This window comes from Microtus oregoni, unplaced genomic scaffold (assembly GCF_018167655.1).
Source record: "Microtus oregoni isolate MIOR12 unplaced genomic scaffold, Mior012 000003F_ref0000135, whole genome shotgun sequence".
Classification (NCBI taxonomy): Eukaryota; Metazoa; Chordata; class Mammalia; order Rodentia; family Cricetidae; genus Microtus; species Microtus oregoni.
In genome coordinates, this window is record NW_024543062.1 from 17,972,600 (window position 1) to 17,994,070 (window position 21,471).

Here is a 21,471-nt window from a genome sequence, read left to right on the forward strand (position 1 = left end):
TCTCTGGAGAGACACTTTGTAAGGTAAGGTCTCCAGCGTAAGGTCTCTGGACAAAAGTGACCAGGTAGCTTTGCCATGAGATGAATGGATCTTGAAGGAAAAGCTTCACGCCCCAAGCTCCCGTGTAATTTTGCATTTGAAACTGCACATTCATTTCTACAAGGTTCTCTGATGTAAAGGCTTCAGACCTCTCAAAACCTGGACCTACCCTGGAAACTACCAAGAGAAACCGAGATATTAGATGACACCTTGACCATGGTGGCCTCACCTGAGAGAATGGCTTAAGCCCAAAACTCAGGGCTGGGACCCCAGCCAGAGAGCCAAGAACAGTGGAGAAGAGGTGCACAAAGACACAGTCCCATGTGCGGTTTTCTAAATCCCTTCCACTCCACTCCCCAGTTCAGCATGCAGTCACTCTGAGGACAGTTGCTTTGGACAACAGAGTTGGGAGGGACACATATGTGCTGGGAACTTTCAACTGAGTGGTCCTGGGAGCCTAATTAACTAATATTCAAGTTAAACTGATGCCTGTACCTGTTCTTTCACAGGAAACCCAACCCTAACCCTCCCCCCAAATACATGGAAAAAGCATCATACACACACACGCACACACACACACACACACACACACACACACAAAGAATCTAAGACATCTGGCTTTTGTCCTCCATACATCTGGTCACCTCTGATCATGAAAAAATAGAATTCATATTCTCAAAGCCCGGACAGACTGGCTAGGAATTGACACACCATTCCCCTGAGTCCTATGCACCTTGAGACACAGCATATCTTGTTTATTGTGTTGCACTTTCTTGCTTCTGCCCCCGTGGCAACAGTTTGAAACCCGTCTCTCTTTCTGACATAATATGTAACTGAATACATCCTGAATTTTATTGAACTGACTACTGTTTTAGTCAGAGCTCTATAGAGAAATGAACAAACAACACACACACACGTAATAGATACCATTAAAGGAAATTTATTTGTTTGGGTTTGCATAAGAGAGTCTGGACAGTCCCGCAATGGCTTTGTGCATTTTAGGAAGGCAGGGGACAATTCTCCCTGTCCAAGAATCGAGATGTTCCAGCAGCCGTAACCCAATGTGGGAAGCTTGGAAAGTCCCTAGAGAGCTGCTGGTATTGAGTTCACATTCAAAAGTCAAAGGTCAAAGAAGCCGGAGTCTGATGTTAGCAGACTGTGGTGACAGTAACAGACACACTCACTCAGGACAGGGGCTCACATAGAGCTCAGCTCCTTCCTCTGTCCACCTTTCATACGGGCTGTGGCCTGCTGGAAGATGTTGCCCACACTGATGGTCCCACCTGCTGGTCTCCCTGGAGACACCCCCATAGCACACAGCTGCTTTTCATCTCTTAATCCAGTCACCTTGACAAGCAGGACCAGATTCTTCCACTATCCCATTCACCTTTGGTTACACTAGATAAAGTGAAGAAAATGATGATCACTTAGCCTAAATGGCAAGAAGGCACCAAGAAGATAAGACAACCATAGATTTTATCTCCGAAAATAGCATTTCTGGGTCCCTCATCTTTCCCTCCTAACCTATCTAAAGTAGGGGCTCCTCATCGTCCACCAAGATTTAATTCTCGGTCCATTTACAACCGCTTCAGTGGCCTACTTATTTATTATCTGTCTCTGCACAGACTGTAAACTGCACAGAGGCAAAACCATTATACCCCTAAATAGCACCTAGTATACAGTAGATACTCAGGAAGCATGCTTTCTGGTGAAGAATAAAACATCATCTACAGCAGTAGGCACCCACTCAGTGCCAACATCTCACAGGATGCTATGTTGGACACCAGAGAGATTCCACAGACAGATGCACCGTCTCATCCCTCAAGCAAGACACCAGCCGGATCCACTCGTCCTTGCCCTAAGGCAACGTATTTCAGCTTCTCAGAGATCCTAGAGGGATGTGAGGCAGGTGTATCCATTCATGCATCATGTACTCATACTTCCATCCACCCACCCATCCATCCATCCACCCATCCATCCATCCATCCATCCAACCATCCATGTCCCATGGTGAACCCTGAAACCTCCAGGTCTCACCACCCTTCAGTGCAAGCCTGCTGCCACTGTTGCCCCTAAACTGTGTGCTATCTCTTCAGGGTCCCACTGCTCATAACGGGTGCTCAGTCCATGCAGCTGCATGCAGGGGTGGGTGGACGTGTCTCCCATCATCGGTGTGCTCTCAGTGAAGCCTATTCTTTGGTATTTACCCCACTGGAAATCATTTGCTATTGTCACCAAAGACCCCTGGCCAAAAGTCCATGGGTCAATTGCATAGAATCTGTCCTTTGTTGATGATCTCTCACTTTAACCATAAAGCATGTGCATCAGTTCGTTGTTATGTCAACTTGTTAGACAAGTTAGGGTCTTCTGAGAGGAGGAGACCTCAACTGAGAAATTGCCTGCATGAGATCATAATCAACTTTATATGGAAAAACAAAAAAACCAGGATAGCCAAAACAATCTTATACAATAAAGGATCGTCTGGAGGCATTACCATCCCTGACTTCAAACTCTATTGCAGAGCTACAGTGTTGAAAACAGCTTGGTATTGGCATAAAAACAGAGAAGTTGACCAATGGAATCGAATAGAAGACCTGGACTTTAACCCACAAACCTATGAACACCTGATTTTCGATAAAGGAGCTAAAAGTATACAATGGAAAAAAAGAGAGCATCTTCAACAAATTGTGCTGGCAAAACTCGATGTCAATCTGTAGACGAATGAAAATAGATCCATATCTATCACCATGCACAAAACTCAAGTCCAAATGGATTAAAGACCTCAATATCAGTCCAAACACACTGAACCTGATAGAAGAGAAAGTGGGAAGTACTCTACAACACGTGGGCACAGGAGACCACTTCCTATGTATAACCCCAGCAGCACAGTCACTAAGGGCATCATTGAATAAATGGGACCTCCTGAGACTGAGAAGCTTCTGTAAAGCAAAGGACACTGACAAAAAGGCAACCCACTGACTGGGAGAAGATCTTCACCAACCCCGCAACTGACAAAGGTCTGATCTCCAAAATATATAAAGAACTCAAGAAACTAGACTGTAAAAGGCTAATCAACCCAATTATAAAATGGGGCGCTGAGCTGAACAGAGAATTCTCAACAGAAGAAGTTCAAATGGCCAAAAGACACTTAAGGTCATGCTCAACTTCCTTAGCGATCAGGGAAATGCAAATCAAGACAACTTTAAGATACCATCTTACACCTGTCAGAATGGCTAAAATTAAAAACACCAATGATAGCCTTTGCTGGAGAGGTTGTGGAGAAAGGGGTACACTCATCCATTGCTGGTGGGAATGCAAACTTGTGCAACCACTTTGGAAAGCAGTGTGGCAGTTTCTCAGGAAATCCGGGATCAACCTACCCCTGGACCCAGCAATACCACTCTTGGGAATATACCCAAGAGATGCCCTATCATACAACAAAAGTATATGCTCAACTATGTTCATAGCAGCATTGTTTGTAATAGCCAGAACCTGGAAACAACCTAGATGCCCTTCAATGGAAGAATGGATGAAGAAAGTATGGAATATATACATATTAGAGTACTACTCAGCAGTAAAAAACAAGGGCTTCTTGAATTTTGCATGCAAATGGATGGAAATAGAAAACACTATCCTGAGTGAGGTAAGCCAGACCCAAAAAGAGGAACATGGGATGTACTCACTCATATTTGGTTTCTAGCCATAAATAAAGGACATTGAGCCTATAATTCGTGATCCTAGAGAAGCTAAAAAAGAAGGTGAACCCAAAGAAAAACATATAGGCATCCTCCTGAATATTAACCTTCATCAGGCGATGAAAGTAGACAGAGACAGAGACCCACATTGGAGCACAGGACTGAAATCTCAAGGTCCAAATCAGGAGCAGATGGAGAGAGAGCATGAGCAAGGAACTCAGGACCGAGAGGGGTGCACCCACACACTGAGACAATGGGGATGTTCTATTGGGAACTCACCAAGGCCAGCTGGCCCGGGTCTGAAAAAGCATGGGATAAAACCGGACTCGCTGAACATAGCGGACAATGAGGACTACTGAGAACTCAAGAACAATGGCAATGAGTTTTTGATCCTACTGCACATACTGGCTTTGTGGGAGCCTAGGCAGTTTGGATACTCACCTTACTAGACCTGGATGGAGGTGGGTGGTCCTTGGACTTCCCACAGGGCAGGGAACCCTGATTGCTCTTTGGGCTGATGATGGAGGCGGACTTGATTGGGGGAGGGGGAGGGAAATGGGAGGTGATGGCGGGGAGGAGGCAGAAATCTTAAAGAAAGAAAGAAAGAAAGAAAGAAAGAACGAAAGAAAGAAAGAAAGAACGCAGGCTGAGCAAGTCATGGGGAATAAGCCAGCAAGCAGCACCCCTCCATGGCCCCTGCATCAGTTACTGTCTCCAGGTTCCCTCCCACTTTTAGTTCCTGCCCTGATTTCCCTCAATGGACTGTGTGTGACTCAGGATATGCATCCCAAGTCAACCTTTTCCTCCCAGGTTTCTTTTGGTCCTGGTGTTTCATCACCCTAATAGAAACCTTAACCGAGACTACATACATACCACCCGGAGGACTTTGGATGATGAGGAAAAACAAGGACAGACTAGTATTTCCTGGGTGATAGGCGCTCAGAATGTTAAACACAGACATGAGGAACCCGCTCAGAGGTGTCTCTGCTTGGCAGCCTCGTGGCAGAGTCAGGAGTCAGAGTCTTTTGGGACAAAGAATGGAGTTTCTCATTTGTTTGTAGACCCAGCTGAACCTCAGAGGGATTCATGTGGGCAGGCATGGGTTAAGCAGAAATTCATGGTTAGAGCCCCAGACCCAGGGCTCCCAACCCACACTGACTTCTTCACACATCTTCCTTCTGCCTGCGCCTGCATCCTTTGCTAAGATGACTCCGGGGAAGTGTGAAGCCTATGCTGGGTACCAGGGATGCACAGGTGAGGGAGGCTGCATGCCTACAGCTTCCTTCAAGCACACAGCTGTCGTCTCGGCATCGCTTTGAGCATTATTTACATCAACTTCTTCATTATTTTCAGATTTGGTAGGTGTAAAACAGCACACCAGCTGCCACCAAATAGCTTCCTTCAAACCAATACAAGATTTGTTTATATTTCTTCGTTCGGGGCTGCTTTCCCTGTGAGCCAAATGACTGTCAATCACTCCCAAACTTTTCATTATTGAAAAAGAATTTTTTTCAAATGATATATTCTGATTACAGTTTCCCCTCCTCCAATTCTTCCTAGATCCTCTCCACCTTCAGAAATGAGTGCTTGCTTTTCCAGTGTTTAGAAAAATAAAATAATCACACCCCCATATGTGCTGCAGAATGCAGAATTCTCTGGGAAGAGATTTAATATAAGTACACAGTGGTATCCCAACAACATAACAGTGTTTCATCAGGATGGTGGAGCATTTGGCTTGGATCTTTCCTATTGAGGAGGTTTGTATTTGTAGTTGGACCAGCTATTTTCTGTGTCTATATTGGGGTGTCCTGGACAGAGAAGAGATATAGTTGTTTGGTGTTGTAAGACGAGATCAATGACAGAAGCACCTTCAGTCACTGTCATAGGCTTGTATCAATGAAATCTCAGAAAATCATTTCTGGGCTCCACAGTCCCGCATTGCCTTGCTTCCATCCATGGACCTTGTGTAGCACCCCATCATCACAAGAGAGACTGGAAACAGCAAAATCCCTTTCGGATTCTCGCAGAGTCATTCACGGGAACACTGTGCTTGGAACCCACAGTCCCTGCTGTGATCTAGAGGAGCCATGCTCCTAGAGAAAGCTTTTGGACTAATGCAATCCTAGGCTATACGACCCATGGTGTTAATGAGGGTGAAGTCCATTTTCTTCCCTGTGGTCATTTCGACCTGATGACTGGAGGAGGTAATTATTTCTCCCTTCAAATTGAATTAAGCATTTTAAGGAGGTGGCACCCTTTCCCATGGTGTCTCCGTGTCTCGTTGGATTTCTTTATTTAAAGCTTCCCTGTGGCAACAGCTCAGCAGAGCCATCTCGCTGGAGGGATTCTGAGAGAGGCTTTGTCAGGAAGCAAGGGCCATAGATGCATATGGCACACAAGGCTGCTCTCAGAAATATCTACAACAATGCAAGATGCACAGCAGCCAGGTATGTAGGCACACAACTTGCAGAATGGATTAATGGAGTAAGAGGAGTGATGTTGGCTACAGACTGAACTTATTAAATTACTTTACCCGGTAATTTAAGCATAAGCATCCAAAGGTATGTGAAGGTACCTGCGTGTGACCTCCATGTAACCACCACAGTTAATATATCCAGAGTGTGGGAAGTCGCCTACAATGGGGAAGGAAATTAGTTAGAATTCTGATGAGATTGGCCTTCCACTACTAACATCAGATAATTTTTTTTTAAAAAAAAGTCTTTGGGCAGCCAAGCATTTCAGATGAAAATTAAATGAGTGGATATGTTTCATGGGTCCCAAGGAATCTCAGGTTCCCCCACCCCAAAAATTCTTCCTTGGCTGGAAGCATCGATGTGCCTTATGGTAGCACAGCAACTGTCAGAGAATATTGGACAGGTGCTGAGAGAATCTGCTCACTGCCAGATGGCACCTGTGGGTGAGTGGCCTTTGTCTGACACCACGAGTAGGTCTTGCAAAATCCCAGATTTCCTAAGCATCAGTTTCTAAATGTTGTCTGAGTAGCATCCCTAGGCCCAGGGGCTCATGGAACTCAGCCTCGTGCATGTCCCAATAGTGTAGAGGAAAAGGGTTTGCTTAGGTGCATTTATTGTGGCACACAGAGGTACAGATGTCTGTCTCCAGTGTGGGAGGCGGCCCTGCCACTAACTCTGTGAAGCATCTAGTACAGGACTGTAGTAAAAAGGGCGGCGAAGGGGCTGCTTCCCCAACACCCCAGCCGCCTGCCCGGCTAGCTTATGCCCCGAAATAATTACACGGACACTGTATTCTTTTAATCACTGCTTGGCACATTCTCTTCTAGGCTAATTCTCACATATTAATTTAGCCCATTTCTAATCATCTGTGTATGGCACCCCAAGGTGCACTTACCAGGAAGATTCTAGCCTATGTCCATCCTGGGTCGGACCTTCATCGCGTGTGTCTGCCAGGGAGCAGGGCATGGCGTCTCTGCTGAGGCGTCTGCTCCGGAGAGCAGAGCTGTGGAGTCTGAGCTCACTTCCTCTTCCTCCCAGCGTTCTGTTCTGTTTACTCCTCCCACCTATCTTTCAACCAATAAAATGGGCCAAGGCAGTTCCTTTATTAGCTAATGACCAATGACCTTCCTCCATCACAGGACATTTTTTTAAAGCTCAAGTACAATTTAATGACTGTTTAAAGGAAAATCCTCAGAGAAGACAAGCTGTAAGCTCAGCAGCTGTCTGGAGGAGGAGGAGGAAGAGGAGGAGGAGGAGGAGGAGGAGGAGGAGGAGGAGGAGGAGGAAGAGGAGGAGGAGGAGGAGGAGGAAGAGGAGGAAGAGGAGGAGGAGGAGGAGGATGGAGAAGGAGGAAGAGGAGGAGGAGGAGGAGGAGGAAGAGGAGGAAGAGGAGGAGGAGGAGGAGGATGGAGAAGGAGGAAGAGGAGGAGGAGGAGGAGGAGGAAGAGGAGGAGGAGGAGGAGGAGGAGGAGGAGAAGGAGGAGGAGGAGGAGGAGGAGGAGGAGGAGGAGGAGGAGGAGGATGGAGAACAAAGGCCAACCTCCTGGGTGAAGCCAGCATGGATGTCAGATACTTGGCAAGCAGGAAGCCACTTATGTGTAATGGAAACTTAAGAGAAAGAGTAAGAAAACTCAAAATATGAGGGAAGTCCAAGGTGTTAGGGAAAACATGCTAAGAAAAGAGATGGAGAATAAATGTAAACTGTAAACATAGACCTAAGTAATTTATAAAATATCCATAATTATATATATTTGAATGTTCTTTATTTTAAAAATCACATATTTAAATTGACAATAAAACCTTTGTATTGAAATGAAATTTGCAGGTAAATGGATAGAACTGGGAAACACATCCAGTGAAGTAGCCTAGACCCAGAAAGATAAGCGTCTCATGTTCCCAACCCTATGTAGACCTTGGTGTCAAATCTTTTGATTTGTGTTTAACTCAGAATGGCTGCAGAAGCCAGGACTCTAGAAAGAGGCAGGAAGATAGAAGATTTTAGGGGAGAAAAGATAGTAAAATGCAGATGTTATGAACAGGAAAGGACATGATGGGGAAGTTCGAGGGGTGGGGGGGTAGGGCAGAGGTGGGGATGGGAAATGAATAACAATAAGGGTGTTCAGAAAACCCACATGGAAGCCTACTCCATGTAGAGGCTCTCTCTCTCTGTTTATAGTGCGTGTGTGCATGCATGTGTGTGTATATATGTATGTATGTATTGCTGGGACTAGAAAGACAACTCATCAGTTAGGAGCACTTGCTGCTCTTGCAGGGGACCTGAAACTGTTTCCCAGCACCCAGATGACTCACAACCATTCACAACTCTGATTCCAAGATATCTGACTCCCTTTTCTGGTTTCCTTGGCCACCACACACACATGATGCACAAACACACAGGCAGGCAAGACAGCAATACACATAAAATAAAATTTTTAAAAATCTAAAACAAAATTAAAGTCCAGTGTTGGATACTTCTAGTGTTAATGGTCAGGGGTGTCCTAGAGACCTTAAGGCAATTTTAACAACTTTTTTGATTAACATATTTGTTCTACATGGTTTCAGGCTTCATAAAGATGGTTCCTTCAGAATGCATTGTACTCATTGACCTTATTCACACTCATGCCTTCCTCTTCCTTTCATTCCTCCCTTTCCCCTCCCCCAGTCCCTTTTCTTCCCCCAAAGCTCCCCTGCTTTCATATCAAACACACATACATATATACATGATTTTACATGCCTATAAAGAATTTAGGCGACACAATTGGGAGAATGCATGCAATACTCGTCTTTCTGCATCTGGCTTAATATTCTTAGTATAACGATCTCGAGTTTCATCCATTTTCTAGAAAATTATAAGATTTCATTCTTCCTAAAAGCTGAATGAAATTCCCTCATGTGTACACAGTATACTCCCTACATCTGTTCCTCTGTTGATGGGCACCTGAGAAAATCAGTAGCTTGGCTATTGTGAACTGTGATGCATTAAACATGGATGTACAAGGGTCTCTGTGGTGTGTTGATTGACTTAGCAGTCAACAAAACCTTGTATAAAATCTTTCACTGGAAAACTTGCTGGTCACATTAGGTCTGAGGCTGCTTGAGAGTGGAGACTTGGTTCTAATCTATGTATACTTCTTCGAACGGGTTGAAAAGTCCCAGTATGATGTGTAATGTCAGGAGAAGGCAGCGGGGAAAATAGATGACTAGCCTGTATCCTGACCTAGAGGGTCCCAGGGATTAGGTTTCATTCTGAGAAATGATGTCCTTTGTTCTTCCCGTTGTTTTAAAATGTTTGGATGCTTGACACCATGTCTAGGGTAAGGAGGATCTCAAAATAATGATAATGGCATGCAAACTGGGCCACATTCACCCAATCCAGAAAATTTTGCTGAAAATAAATGGTGTCCGTCAGATTGAAAGCATGGGGACATCTTTCCTTTCCTAACTCCCAAATTATGTGTACCTCAAAACAAAGTGTCAAAAAACAGTGTGCATGCTGCAATGGAATATACTCAGAACAACAAAGAAATGAGCTACAGGGCCATGATAAGAGGCAGAGGAAAGTTAAGTGTGCACCTAAAAAAGCCACATTCCGGAAGATTCCAAAGTCATGGTATTCTGGAAAAAGCAAAAGTATACAGGCAGAAAAAAATCAGTGGCTGCCAGGGAACTCATGGGGCTGTGAGATGGCTCTCTACAGTACTGTGATGACCTGTCCATATCACATATCTTTGTCCAGTGCCTAGAATGTACTCCCCAAGATGACTCCTACTGTGAACTCTGGATTTTGATCATATGGATGTGTCAAGGTGGCCTCATCAATTGTAAAAGACGTAGCCTCCAGCAGGGACACTGATAACCAAGAAAAGCTGTGTGCACGGGGTAATGGGCATGCAGGAACTCCTTCTGTCCTTCTCTCATGTTATATATGAATCTAAGACCGCTCAGAAAATAAAACCTTTTAAAATTATGGCATCTTTTCTGTTTTATAAATGTGTATACATAAAGGAGCGTGTGTGTGCATGCTCACAACCACATTGCCGACCCAATCTGCTGCAGAAAGGCGTGTGAGCATCTGAACAGGGAAGGCTTTGCTGCAGCTGAAATGAAGGGTGTGAGGCACCTCTGGATGAGACTGTAAAGGTAAGAGAAGAAAACAGCAGGGGAATCCCCAAAAATAGTAACCCCATACAACCCTCAGTCCTCAAAGCAGCTCGCCTTACAATCAGAGGTGTCTATTTTATCTGTAGCTCAGGATACAAAAGTGGGACACGCTACAGATCAATTTTAAACCATCCGAAGCTACGGGAAAGACATTTTCTGAGCCTCTTTTGAAATGGGGTAATATGTATTTCCCCCATGACTTTTAATAGCAGGCGATAGAAGGTCATGTGCCTCTCTGATACTCCCTCCACGACACCACATTCAACACAAAGGCAAACATTTGAGCCAATTACAGCAAGGGAAAAAGTCCATCTAGTACTAGAGATTTGAATTGTAGGTGTTTTTCTTTTTAAGTATATTTCTATGAATTCTTTGAGAATCTCATGCATGGCTACACTGTGTTTGGATCACACTCACCCCCTACTCCTAACTCCTCCTACCTTTCAACTCCCTCTCAACATCACATTTCTTTCTTTTTTTTTTTTTATACCCACTGAGTCCAGTTTTTGCTGCCCAGATGTGCAGCCCCTGGAGCATGGTCGGCCTACCAGGGAACACACCTCTAGAGAAAACTGACTCCCTCTCCCCTAACAGCCATTAACTGTCCACAGCTCCTCAGCTAGGGTTGAGGGCTTGAATGCCCCTTCCTCCATCTGTGCTGCAATGTTGACTGGTTTGTTCTTGTAAAGGTAACCTCAGCTGCTCAAGTGCAGAGGTTCTGTAGTTGTTTGGGGTTTGTTGAGAAAGGGTTTTACTTTATAGCTCTGATTGACCCAGCACTCACTAGGTTGACCTTGGGCTTACAGAAATCCTCCTGCCTCTGCCCAACAGTTCTAGGATTAAAGGCGTGCACCACCTTGCCTGGTCTCTAGAACTATTCCTTCTGTGTATTATCTGTACTAATCTGAGGAAATTTTAAATCTGCTATTTGTTAGTTCAAACTTATTAATGAAAAGATAATTTTCTATTTCTATACCCTTGGAAGGAAAAAGAAAAGGGGAGGTAGATCAACAGTTATCAGTAATACGTGCACGCCTGGTAGTGGGACCGGGAGCTTATTCAATCGTACATATTCTACAGAGAAGGAAGCTGACCATATCAGATCTAGTCACCATTGACCTGTAAGTCCCCTGCCTCTACTGTCCTGTTTCCACTTGATCTGGGCCCAGTTGGGCCCTGGCTCCCTTCACCACAGCCCAGATGATCGCTTTACCCTCTCCGTTCATTCACTTGTGTGGATAACTTCATTTTCAATCTTGCTAAAATTTGGCGCAGCTGAGCTGTTCTGCAATATGAGTTGTGGGTTCTAAGGTACCGGGGATAGAACCCAGGGCTGAGCACTGGTGATGCCGGTGCCTTATCACTAAGCTATATCCTCTGGAAAAATTACTGAAACTTAATTTAGGACATCACATGTACATGCCAACTTGAAAGCCAGAGGCCCACTGCCGTCTCGGTGTCTGCAGTGGTGGTGATGTGAACTCTATGCCATTTCTGGTTTCTCGGTTTTCCTTAAAGTAGAGCTTGCAAGAGCTGGAGATGCAATGGCTCCTCGTGGCATACTCTGCACGAGCAAAGTCCAACACAATGGATTGGATGGCAAGTGGATCGGGACAGCCTATTCCAAGGACAGTGACGGTCAAGGTCTGCAGGATGAGGCTGACCAGGGTTCTCTATATTCCAGACCCATACTTCCACCTACTAACACACTGAGGACAGAAGCCAGCAACAAGGGCTATATGCTAGGCCTTCAGGAAGCTGGCTAGGCAACAAAAACTATTTCCAGTCTGGGGAAATAAATTAGACTATGCAAAGCTTATGAACACAATACCATTAACTCAGAAGATAAAAAGGTGCATAATTTGATAAGCCAAACATAAACGCCCTCCCTCAGCTTCCCAATTGCTATGTCTTTCTTCCCACCACAGTTCATCATTTTTATTGTGGTCGCCATAGTTTGTGGAAAGAGAAAATAATCTATATTTATAATGGGAAATGATTTGCATACGTCTCGCTTGCTATTCACGGTAACGAGGCCTTAGCGGAAGCCGATTCCAGCAGCTCCATATGAATGCTGGCAAGATAATCTGATATGCACGCGCTCATTTTCCTGATGAGAAAAGCTTTTTCTCTCACAGAGAAATTTCAGGCAATTAAATAAATATTCTATTCTAATACTGACCAGTCTTCTCTGTCATAGTAACCTCCCCATCCCCTTAAGTCTAAGCTACTATTTGCTGTGAAGCAGTTGAAAAGGACTGTCTATTTTTGCTCCTAGGTGACAGAATGCATTCATTCAGACAGGAAAAAGAAATCTACATGAGGTGGAGGTCCAGCTTTAGCTACGCCCTTTCCCACTTGTTTACAGCGATGACTCACTCACCCTGGCATTCTAATGGTCCTTAAAAGCACATTCAAGGCTGAACAGTGGTAGCACACGCCTGTAAATCCCAGCACAAGGGAATCAGAAGCAGGCAGATCTGTCTGAGTTCGAAGCCCAGCATACAAAGTGAGTTCCAGGGTAGCGAGGACTACACAGAGAAACCCAATTCAATTCCTAATTTCATCCCAAGCACGATTCCTAGCACACTGTTTGCCTTTTAGCAGTCTGATCTTTATGAATCTTTGAGTTTAAGCAGGGGATGGAAAATAAACTTAGGGATAAATCAGCATGATTGCAAATACTCTCTGCTCCCAGCAAAATGTTGGAAGCACTCCAGTTTCTTCTCCATCCATCGGTGTGGGGCCTGGAGCAGCACAATGCTGATTTTATAGACAAGAGAGCGCTGGCCACCAGAACTCAGAAGAATGAGATTCCTGACGTTTGACATCTGATGGGAGACTGCGTTCCTCTTGTTTGCATTCTAAGAAGACAATACTCCTGCTAATAATGTTCTAGATAAACCATGCCGAGCCATCAGGATCTAAGCATGAGCTATGAGGGCACAGTGACATCCATTATTTCCTACTTGAAAAGCTGTAAGGTTGATGAAAGGAAGGGCACACCAAGACCGGGTTCTCACCACAAAGGGGATTTACTTGCCCCGAGGGACAAAGGACCGCTTCTGCACAGAGGGGAGACAGACAGCCTGTAGATAAGTGGCAGTTTATAAAGGGAAAAGGGGAAACCCTGTGCTGAGATGAGTTAGTTCATTTTGATTGATCGTGTTAATTAGAGTAGCCAGAGGGGCCTTTTGATGGCTGGACTTCAAAACTTTGATAGCTGAACCTTGGTAGTCAGCCTCTGGAGGAGACAGTGGCCAAGTAAGAGAATGGACCTTGGTGACTGGCTTTAAGAATGGAATCTAACCATTTAGCATGGCAGAGGGAATTGGGGTTACAGGGAGAGGATAAAAGGCAAAACCATCCTGCGAAATGTTTGCCATGTTTGGGTCTGTGTTTGCCACATTCAGGCCTGCTAGAGCCCTTCCGTTGACACTCACATTTGATTTTTAGAAAGTTTAAATGAACAAATTAACTATAGCATGGCACGACAGAAAAGTACACATTCCAGAAGCAACCAGCTTAGTGAGCGATCGCAAGGTGATTCACATCACAGGTGGTACTGAAGCCAAGGCATGCTACCCGTATTCTCTCCATGCCTCCTCAGCACCCTCCATTCACCCTGACCCCGAGATCATATCCTCACATTCTGTGCTGGTTTTGTCTGCACTGAACCTTGTGAACTTGGGAAGATGTTACCCAGCTTCTGATCACATTAAGCAGGTAGGTCCATTTACCTGCTACCTGCACCGGAATACAGCCACTCTCTTTTCCTATGGTCTGTCTGAGAGCCCCAAGTGCACTCCCTACTCTCCCAATCAGCACTTCGGGTCTGTGTCTGATTTGACGCTCTAAGAAACAAATCATTGTCCGTTTTCAGTATGCTGCCCGCATAGAGCGCATCAGAGAAGCACAGACAAGCAGGAGGCACTAAGCTTCTGTCTTCCCTAGCAGGCAGCTGCTCTTGACTTGTCTGGACCTCTCCATTCATCCTAGGGTCAATTGGCACTTGAGTGAGTACGGTATCAGAAAAAGAGGGCATTTCAAGCCCAGGGTATCCATTACATAAGGCTTTGCATCCTGAGCCAGTGGGATAGAGAACATGTGGGAAGGGACAGTTCTAGACACCAAGGGGATTGTATCTCAATGAAGAAGTTGGCCAATGAGGAATACAGTGGGTTTGCCAGCAGTGTCAGGGGGAGGGATGGGAGTGGACTGTGTGTATGATTAGGATATAAGAGTCAAAGTGGCGCATCAGCCGTTTTTGCTTTACCTCAGAGATGATGCTGAACTGTGCTACTCTGAGTCTCGGGGGTTCTTATTATGAAGTGAGGACTCTTGTTTCTCACAAACTCACTTCTGGTAATGGTTTTTGTGTGCTCACATGTGTGTCTGTGTATGTGCATGTGTTTACATGAGTGTGTGTATGTGCTCACATGTTACACACCAATGTGTGTCTATAGGACAGAGGTAGATAGCTATGCCTTTCTCGTCCACTCTCCACCTCATAAATGAATGCAGGGATCCTCATGTGAGCCCAGCTGACTCAGCGAGTCTAGTTCCCAGCTTGCTCTGGGGATTCACATTGTCTCCCCGACCCCCGCTGAGCACCCAGATTGCAGGTGGTCACTGTGCCTGCCCAGGATTTTTGGGTGTGGGGGACACAAACTCTGCCCCCCAGGCTTGTGCAGAAAACTCTTTAGCCCCTCAGACACCCCCATAGTTCTCTTTTACTTCTCCCTTCCTCCCTGCCCTCTCTGCCTCCCTCCCTCCCTTCCTTCCTTCTTTACTTATTCCTCCCACTTCTCCCTCCCCCTTCTCCTCATCTTCTTCATCCCCCCCTTTTCTCCTTCTCTTCCTTCTTTTTGATGTTAGAAACTGAAGCTAAGGCCTTATGCCGGCTAAGCACACACTCTGCCAAGGGTACACTACCCTATCCCTGAATAACTTCCATGAATGTATATTTTGGTTCATACATAAACTGGCTGGGTCAGAGTTTTATAATGTTTCGTTTTAAGGGATTATGCCTAACCATTTCCCACAGTGTTCAGTGTGGTTTTGATTTCCGCCATTGCAGAACAATTTCTCTTACCCTGACTTTTCACCAACAGTAGATGTTTGCCAGCCTTAAAAACGTTGCCCATTTTTGGTGGACACATGCACAGATCACTATGGGTTCAATATGTTCCCAGTAACTAATGAGGAACATTTGGGTACACTTATTGATTCTTCAGAATTCAACCAAACTTTTAAAAGCATCTCCACATAACCTTCGACCTACAGTCTATTCTCCCTATGGAATGTGCTGTGGTAAGGGTGGCCTAGAAATTGAGAGAGTAAAACCCATGCCATGAGAGGAAGCCCGCGCCTGACACTGCCTGGAGGACCAGGACCCACAGTTTGGATGATTGAGAGACCTATGATAGAACCTAACATGACTGAAGGAAAATAAATGTCAATGTAATGATGCCTAATGATATTCTTCCTGCTGTACTCATAGATTTGAGCCTGTCCTAGTTGTCATCAGAGAGGCTTCATCCAGCAACTGATGGAAACAGAGGCAGACCTGCAACCAAACATTAGGCAGAGTTCAGGGAATTCCACAAGAAAACTCACAGAATCCACAAAGGGGCTCATAGGAGTTCACAGAGACTGCAACCAAGAAGCCTGCATGACACTGACGGAGGCACTCTGCAGTTGGGTAGCTTGGTCCTCTCATGGGACTTCTAACAGTGGAAGCAGGGTCTGTCTCTGATTCTTTTACTGGCTTTAGGGAGCCTACTCCTCATACTGGGTTGTCTTGCCCAGCCTTAATACATGGGGAGGTGCTTAGTCTTACTGCAACTTGATATGCCATGTTCTATTGATATCCATGGGCGACCTACCCTTTTCTGAACAAAAATGGAGGTGGATTGGAAGGTGGGAACAGAGGGCTGGGGTGGGGGAGGGACTGAGAAGAGATGGGGAAGGGGAAACTGCAGGCTGGATGTAAAATAAAATAAAATAAAATAAGTGTCTCTCCAATATTTTGCCTTTTTCTGATAGGAATGAATTTCCTTTGTGTGTGGTTTTCTAAAAACAAAATATTTATGAGGCAAAATTTCTCTGTATAGCCCAGGCTGGCCTCAAACTCAGGGTCCTCCTGCCTCCGCCTCCTGAGAGATGGGGTCATAGATGTACATGGTGTACCTGGTTTACAGTCTTCCATACACCGTGATTAGAAGACGTCCAGTCACTTCATGTGTGGCTGTATCTTCCTCCACTCTGTGCTTTGCTAGTTCATATTCTCAGCATGGTATTTTGATGAATAGAAGTTCTGGGTCTTAACAAAGTCTAATTCATCAGTATTTGACTCTGTGTCTATTGTCTTTCATGTTTTGCATATGAAGTCCTTGTTTACTCAAATATTTCTTTTCTAGGAGTCTCATGTCTCATCTTTTGAATGTAAAATTCACTGAAACTCATTATGCGCAGAACATCAAATCATAAATTCTTCCCCGTATGATACTAAATGGAGCAGGACCATATCACAGAGCCCAGTAGGGCACGAGTACCATGGATCAGCTGCTTGTAGACCTGTGCCTTTGTAGCTCCCGGTTAGGTTTATGCAGGCCCTCACACGTGCTCCGCCGCTCTGGTAAGTGCAGACACTCATCAGATCAAACCAATTTCTCCACATTCCCGCCTCTTGGCTGCTTCTCACCTTTTGCATTTTCACACAAATTTTAGAGTCAATTTCAATATCCTCTGAGGTCTTGGTTGGAATCACAGCCTGGCTGTATTAGCAGGTTCAGCCGTTAAGTTTTCGGTTCACCGAAAGCAATCTCTCCATTTCCTCCCAGCCCCTGTAGCTCATCCCAATGAGGTTTTCTAGCAACCTCTGCAGAAGTCCTGGATGGCGCGCATTAAACTTAGTCTCCAGTGTTTGAGTCTCTCCTTGCACTGCAATGACAACGTTGCTTCATTTAATTTCTAAGTGTCGGCTTCCGGGGGAGAAGATGCAAATGATTTTGTATCCAAGTCTCCTAACTAAGCTTATTCATTGATTGAAAAAAAAATCTTTGCTCTTTAATATTTTCTTTGTAGATCATGCCACCTACAAGGATGGCTTATTTATCTCTTTTCAAATATTTTGCTTCTTTTTGTCCTTTTACTACACTAGCTAAAATGCCTTCAGTGTGCACAATGTGCCCATTGCTCCATGTTTCACTATTTGCTGTGATTTTACTACCGTCACCTATGTACTTCTTTTATAATAATATGCTATTCTTTCCTCTGACTTTTATTAAAATTTTATTTTGAAGAATTCTAGGGGTTGAACTCAGGGCCTTCCACACGTGAAGCATATGTTCTAGCACCAAGCATATGTTCTAGCCACTCCTGTCACCTCTTCAGGTAAGATTTATGGAAACAGGGGCTTGAGAGATGGCTCCATAGATAACAGCACTGGCTGTTCTTGCAGAGCAAGAAAATGCGGACATGACCTGGCTGTCAGCCTTCCTGGCATACTGCACTTCTAATAGAAAAGCATGGCACACCATGCTCCTGAGTATTCCCAGAACTCAGACACTGGACTCTGAAGCAGCCTGAGCAGCTTATGGCCGGCCTGCTGGTGAGCCCGCACCCTCCGTGTTCCCTTTAGTGTGCTCCTTGTGCATAGCGCCCCTGGTGGTGTGAGCGTTCACTTTCCAGTCCAAGGCAATGTGCTAACCAGTCAAGGTCAAAAGCTTCCATTATATAAGACTGTCTCCAGGGTGGTTCATCTCCATACTCTTTATGGACCCACGAGCACTGCAGTCGTGTTGGGAGACACCCCGGTAACAATGGCAGCAGAGGACCCAAATTCAGCTCCTAGCACCAAGTGGTTCACAACCATCTATAATCCTAGTTCCAGGGGATACAGCCTCCTCTCTGGTCTCCTCAGGCTTTAGGCATGTGCTGAACAGACACGTGTTCAAGCAAAACACTCAGACACATAAAATAAAAAAATAAAATAAAATAAAATAATTTATTAGTTTAGTTAAAGATGTATGGAAACAGAAGGAGTTGCTCAGACGTAGATGAGTGCCAAGGTTTCAGATCCTAGGAAGTTAGAGAAAGAGACTTAAGACTAGTGGACTCTAGAGACAAGGTGGGGAGGAATCAGGAAGATTCACATTATAAATCAGAGTTTGAGGAATGTGGAAATGACTTAGTAAAACTCTTGCTACGTAGGCATGAGGATCTGAGTTCAATCCCCAACACCCATCTGAAAAAGGCAGGCATGGTGTTTGTTTGTTGGAGAGACAAAGACAGGTAGATCCCCAGGATCTGGTACACAGCACCAGAGCTTAACCTCTAGCTCCCATACATGTGTGCACACACATACCCCATGCCCCAAGCACACCAAATTAAAGTTTTATCTTAAGGATTTTAGAAGGCATTTCCAAGGATGGGCACAGTTTTAACATGTGGTCCTGCTTGTTGGGGTTTCTGTCTTACCCGGTTCCCACAGTCGTTAGGTCCCAAAGAATCACAAAGAAAGTCTCCATAAGTTATAAAACTAATTGGCCCATTAGCTCACACTTTGTATTAGCTCTTATAACTTATATTAGCCCATTATTCTAGTATATGTTAGCCACATGGCTCAGTACCTTTTTCAGCAGGGCAGGTCACATCCTGCCTCTTCAGTGTCTGGACAGGACTGGAGAGAGAGCTTCCTTCTTCCCAGAATTCTCCTGTTCTCATTGCTTCGCCTGTACTTCCTGTCTGGTTGTCACGCCTATACTTCTTGCCTGGCTACTGGCCTATCAGCGTTTATTTAAAACATGATTGACAGAATACAGAATTGCCCTGCATCACACAGTGTCTGTTATGGTTGGTATATAAGCCACAGGCACATGTTTTAACACTTGTCCCCTAGTTGGTGGGACTGTATAGGAGGCTGTGGAGCCTGTTAGAGATGAAACCAAGTTGGTGGAAGTAGGTCACTGGGGCAGACCTTTAAGTGACATTTAAGACCTTTAAGTAGTACTTCCTTTTCCAGTCTATTCTCTTGGCTTCGTGGTTGACCATGAAGTAAGCAGATGGCCACCTGCTTGCTGCTCCTGCTACAGTGGAAAGAGCTGTCCCAATGACACTTCTCCTTCAGTATGAACTGAGACTCTCAGAAGCAGTGAGACCAAGTGAATTTCACTTTCATAACTTTCTGTCAGGCATTTTGCATAGCAATAGAAAAATAACTAATGCATTACATCTGAGAAAGCACCTTCCAGGCATGGCGTGGAGGCCCAGCAGATGTGGACCTATCATGGGGCTGCTGGAATATGCCAGAACCTACATGAGGATGACTCTGGATTAGAACTTCTGGCAGAGGTAAGAAGTGAAGATAGTACCATTGTGGAAGACTCATGAGCGAAGCAAGTTACTGTAGGAGAGATTTGGGTTTATGGTTTGCTACATCCAGCATGGCCAGGACTTGACTTGCCTGGGGCAGCAAGGGAATGAAGAAAGGATAGACACACAGACACATATACAGAAAAGCTGGGATCAGATGGACTGTGCACACTCTAATGGAGTGATATAAACTCCCAAAGCAACCTGGAACCTCATCATCTATTTATTAAGGACGGCATGAGGGGGATTAGCTAGCTTGGGTAGGAGATGTCTCTGGCTGTAAATATGCAGGAAGAGGAAGCTGTGGTTGCTAGGTTTGCACATACCGGTCAACCAGTAAACACTGGTACTTGGATCAAAGGAAGGCTTTAGCTTTCTGAGCCTGACCCCGAGGAAAAGCTTTGCCAGTTTCCTGTTGTGGGAGCTGCTGGCCGCTTCCCTGCCTCCCCAGCTCCTGGCTGCCTGGCTAGCTTATGCCCCGAAATAACAACACACAAACTGTATTCTTTTAAACACTGCTTGGCCCATTAGTTCCAGCCTCTTATTGGCTAGCTCTTACATATTGATCTAACCCATTTCTAATATTCTGTGTAGCACCACTAGGTGCGCTTACCAGGAAAGATTCAGCATATCTGACCTGGCGGCTTGCTTCATCGCGTCTGGCCTAGAGAGGGGAAGCATAGCATCTGAGCTCACTTCCTCTTCCTCCCAGCATTCTGTTCTGTTTACTCCTCCCACCTATGTTTTAACCTATGAGGGCCAAGCAGTTTCTTTATTATAATTAACCGATGACCTTCCTGTGGAGATAAGGCACATGGGTCCAGTGCCTTTGTCATTGATATAGCTGTGCCTATGTCAACAAAACACATTAACTCAAAAGTTTATCCACCCTTTACATCTTCACTCATGCCTTCTTCTGTAGTAGGAGGTCGCTTATTCATTCCCATCTGCCCAGACTTGAAATAACCACACAGAAACTGTATTAATTAAATCATTGCTTGGCCTATTAGCTCTAGCTTCTTATGGGCTAGCTCTTACATCTTAATTAACCCATTTCTATTAATCTGTGTATTGCCATGTGGCTGTGGTTTACCAGCAAAGTTCTGGCTTGTCTGTTCCCAGCAGTGGCTACATGGCATCTCACTGACTCTGCTTTCTTTCTCATAGCATTCAGTTTAGTTTTCCCCACATACCTCTATTCTGCCCTGTGCAGGCCCAAGACTGTCCTTTATTAACCTATGGTATTCACAGCATGCAGAGGGGAATCCCACATCATTCCTCCACTGTTTACATACTCCCATGGGGCTTCCTGAGCATTGCACAAAGGTTTCATAATTTCTAACCCAGTGTTTACTGGCCCCACTGTTTCTAGACAGAGGTAACGACAGAACAACATTGTGGAATAGCAGTGGAAGAGATCCATTGACTTCACATTGGCCAAGAGCCAAGGAAAGAGATCCTGAAAACAGAGACTAGACATCCACACGCCCACAGTGACTCACTTCCTCCAAGCAAGCCCCAACCTCTTATATTAACACCAGCTCCCCAAATAACATCAACATCAGGAAACAGAATTCTCTACATTTTGTGACCATACACAGAAGGTGGGAAGGAAGAACAAAGCAATAACAAAAAAATTCCACATAATCTTCCTGACGAACCATGTATGAGGGTCCCAGGGTTGGCAGATAAAACATGAGTTAGTCTCACCCTCCAACTACAGG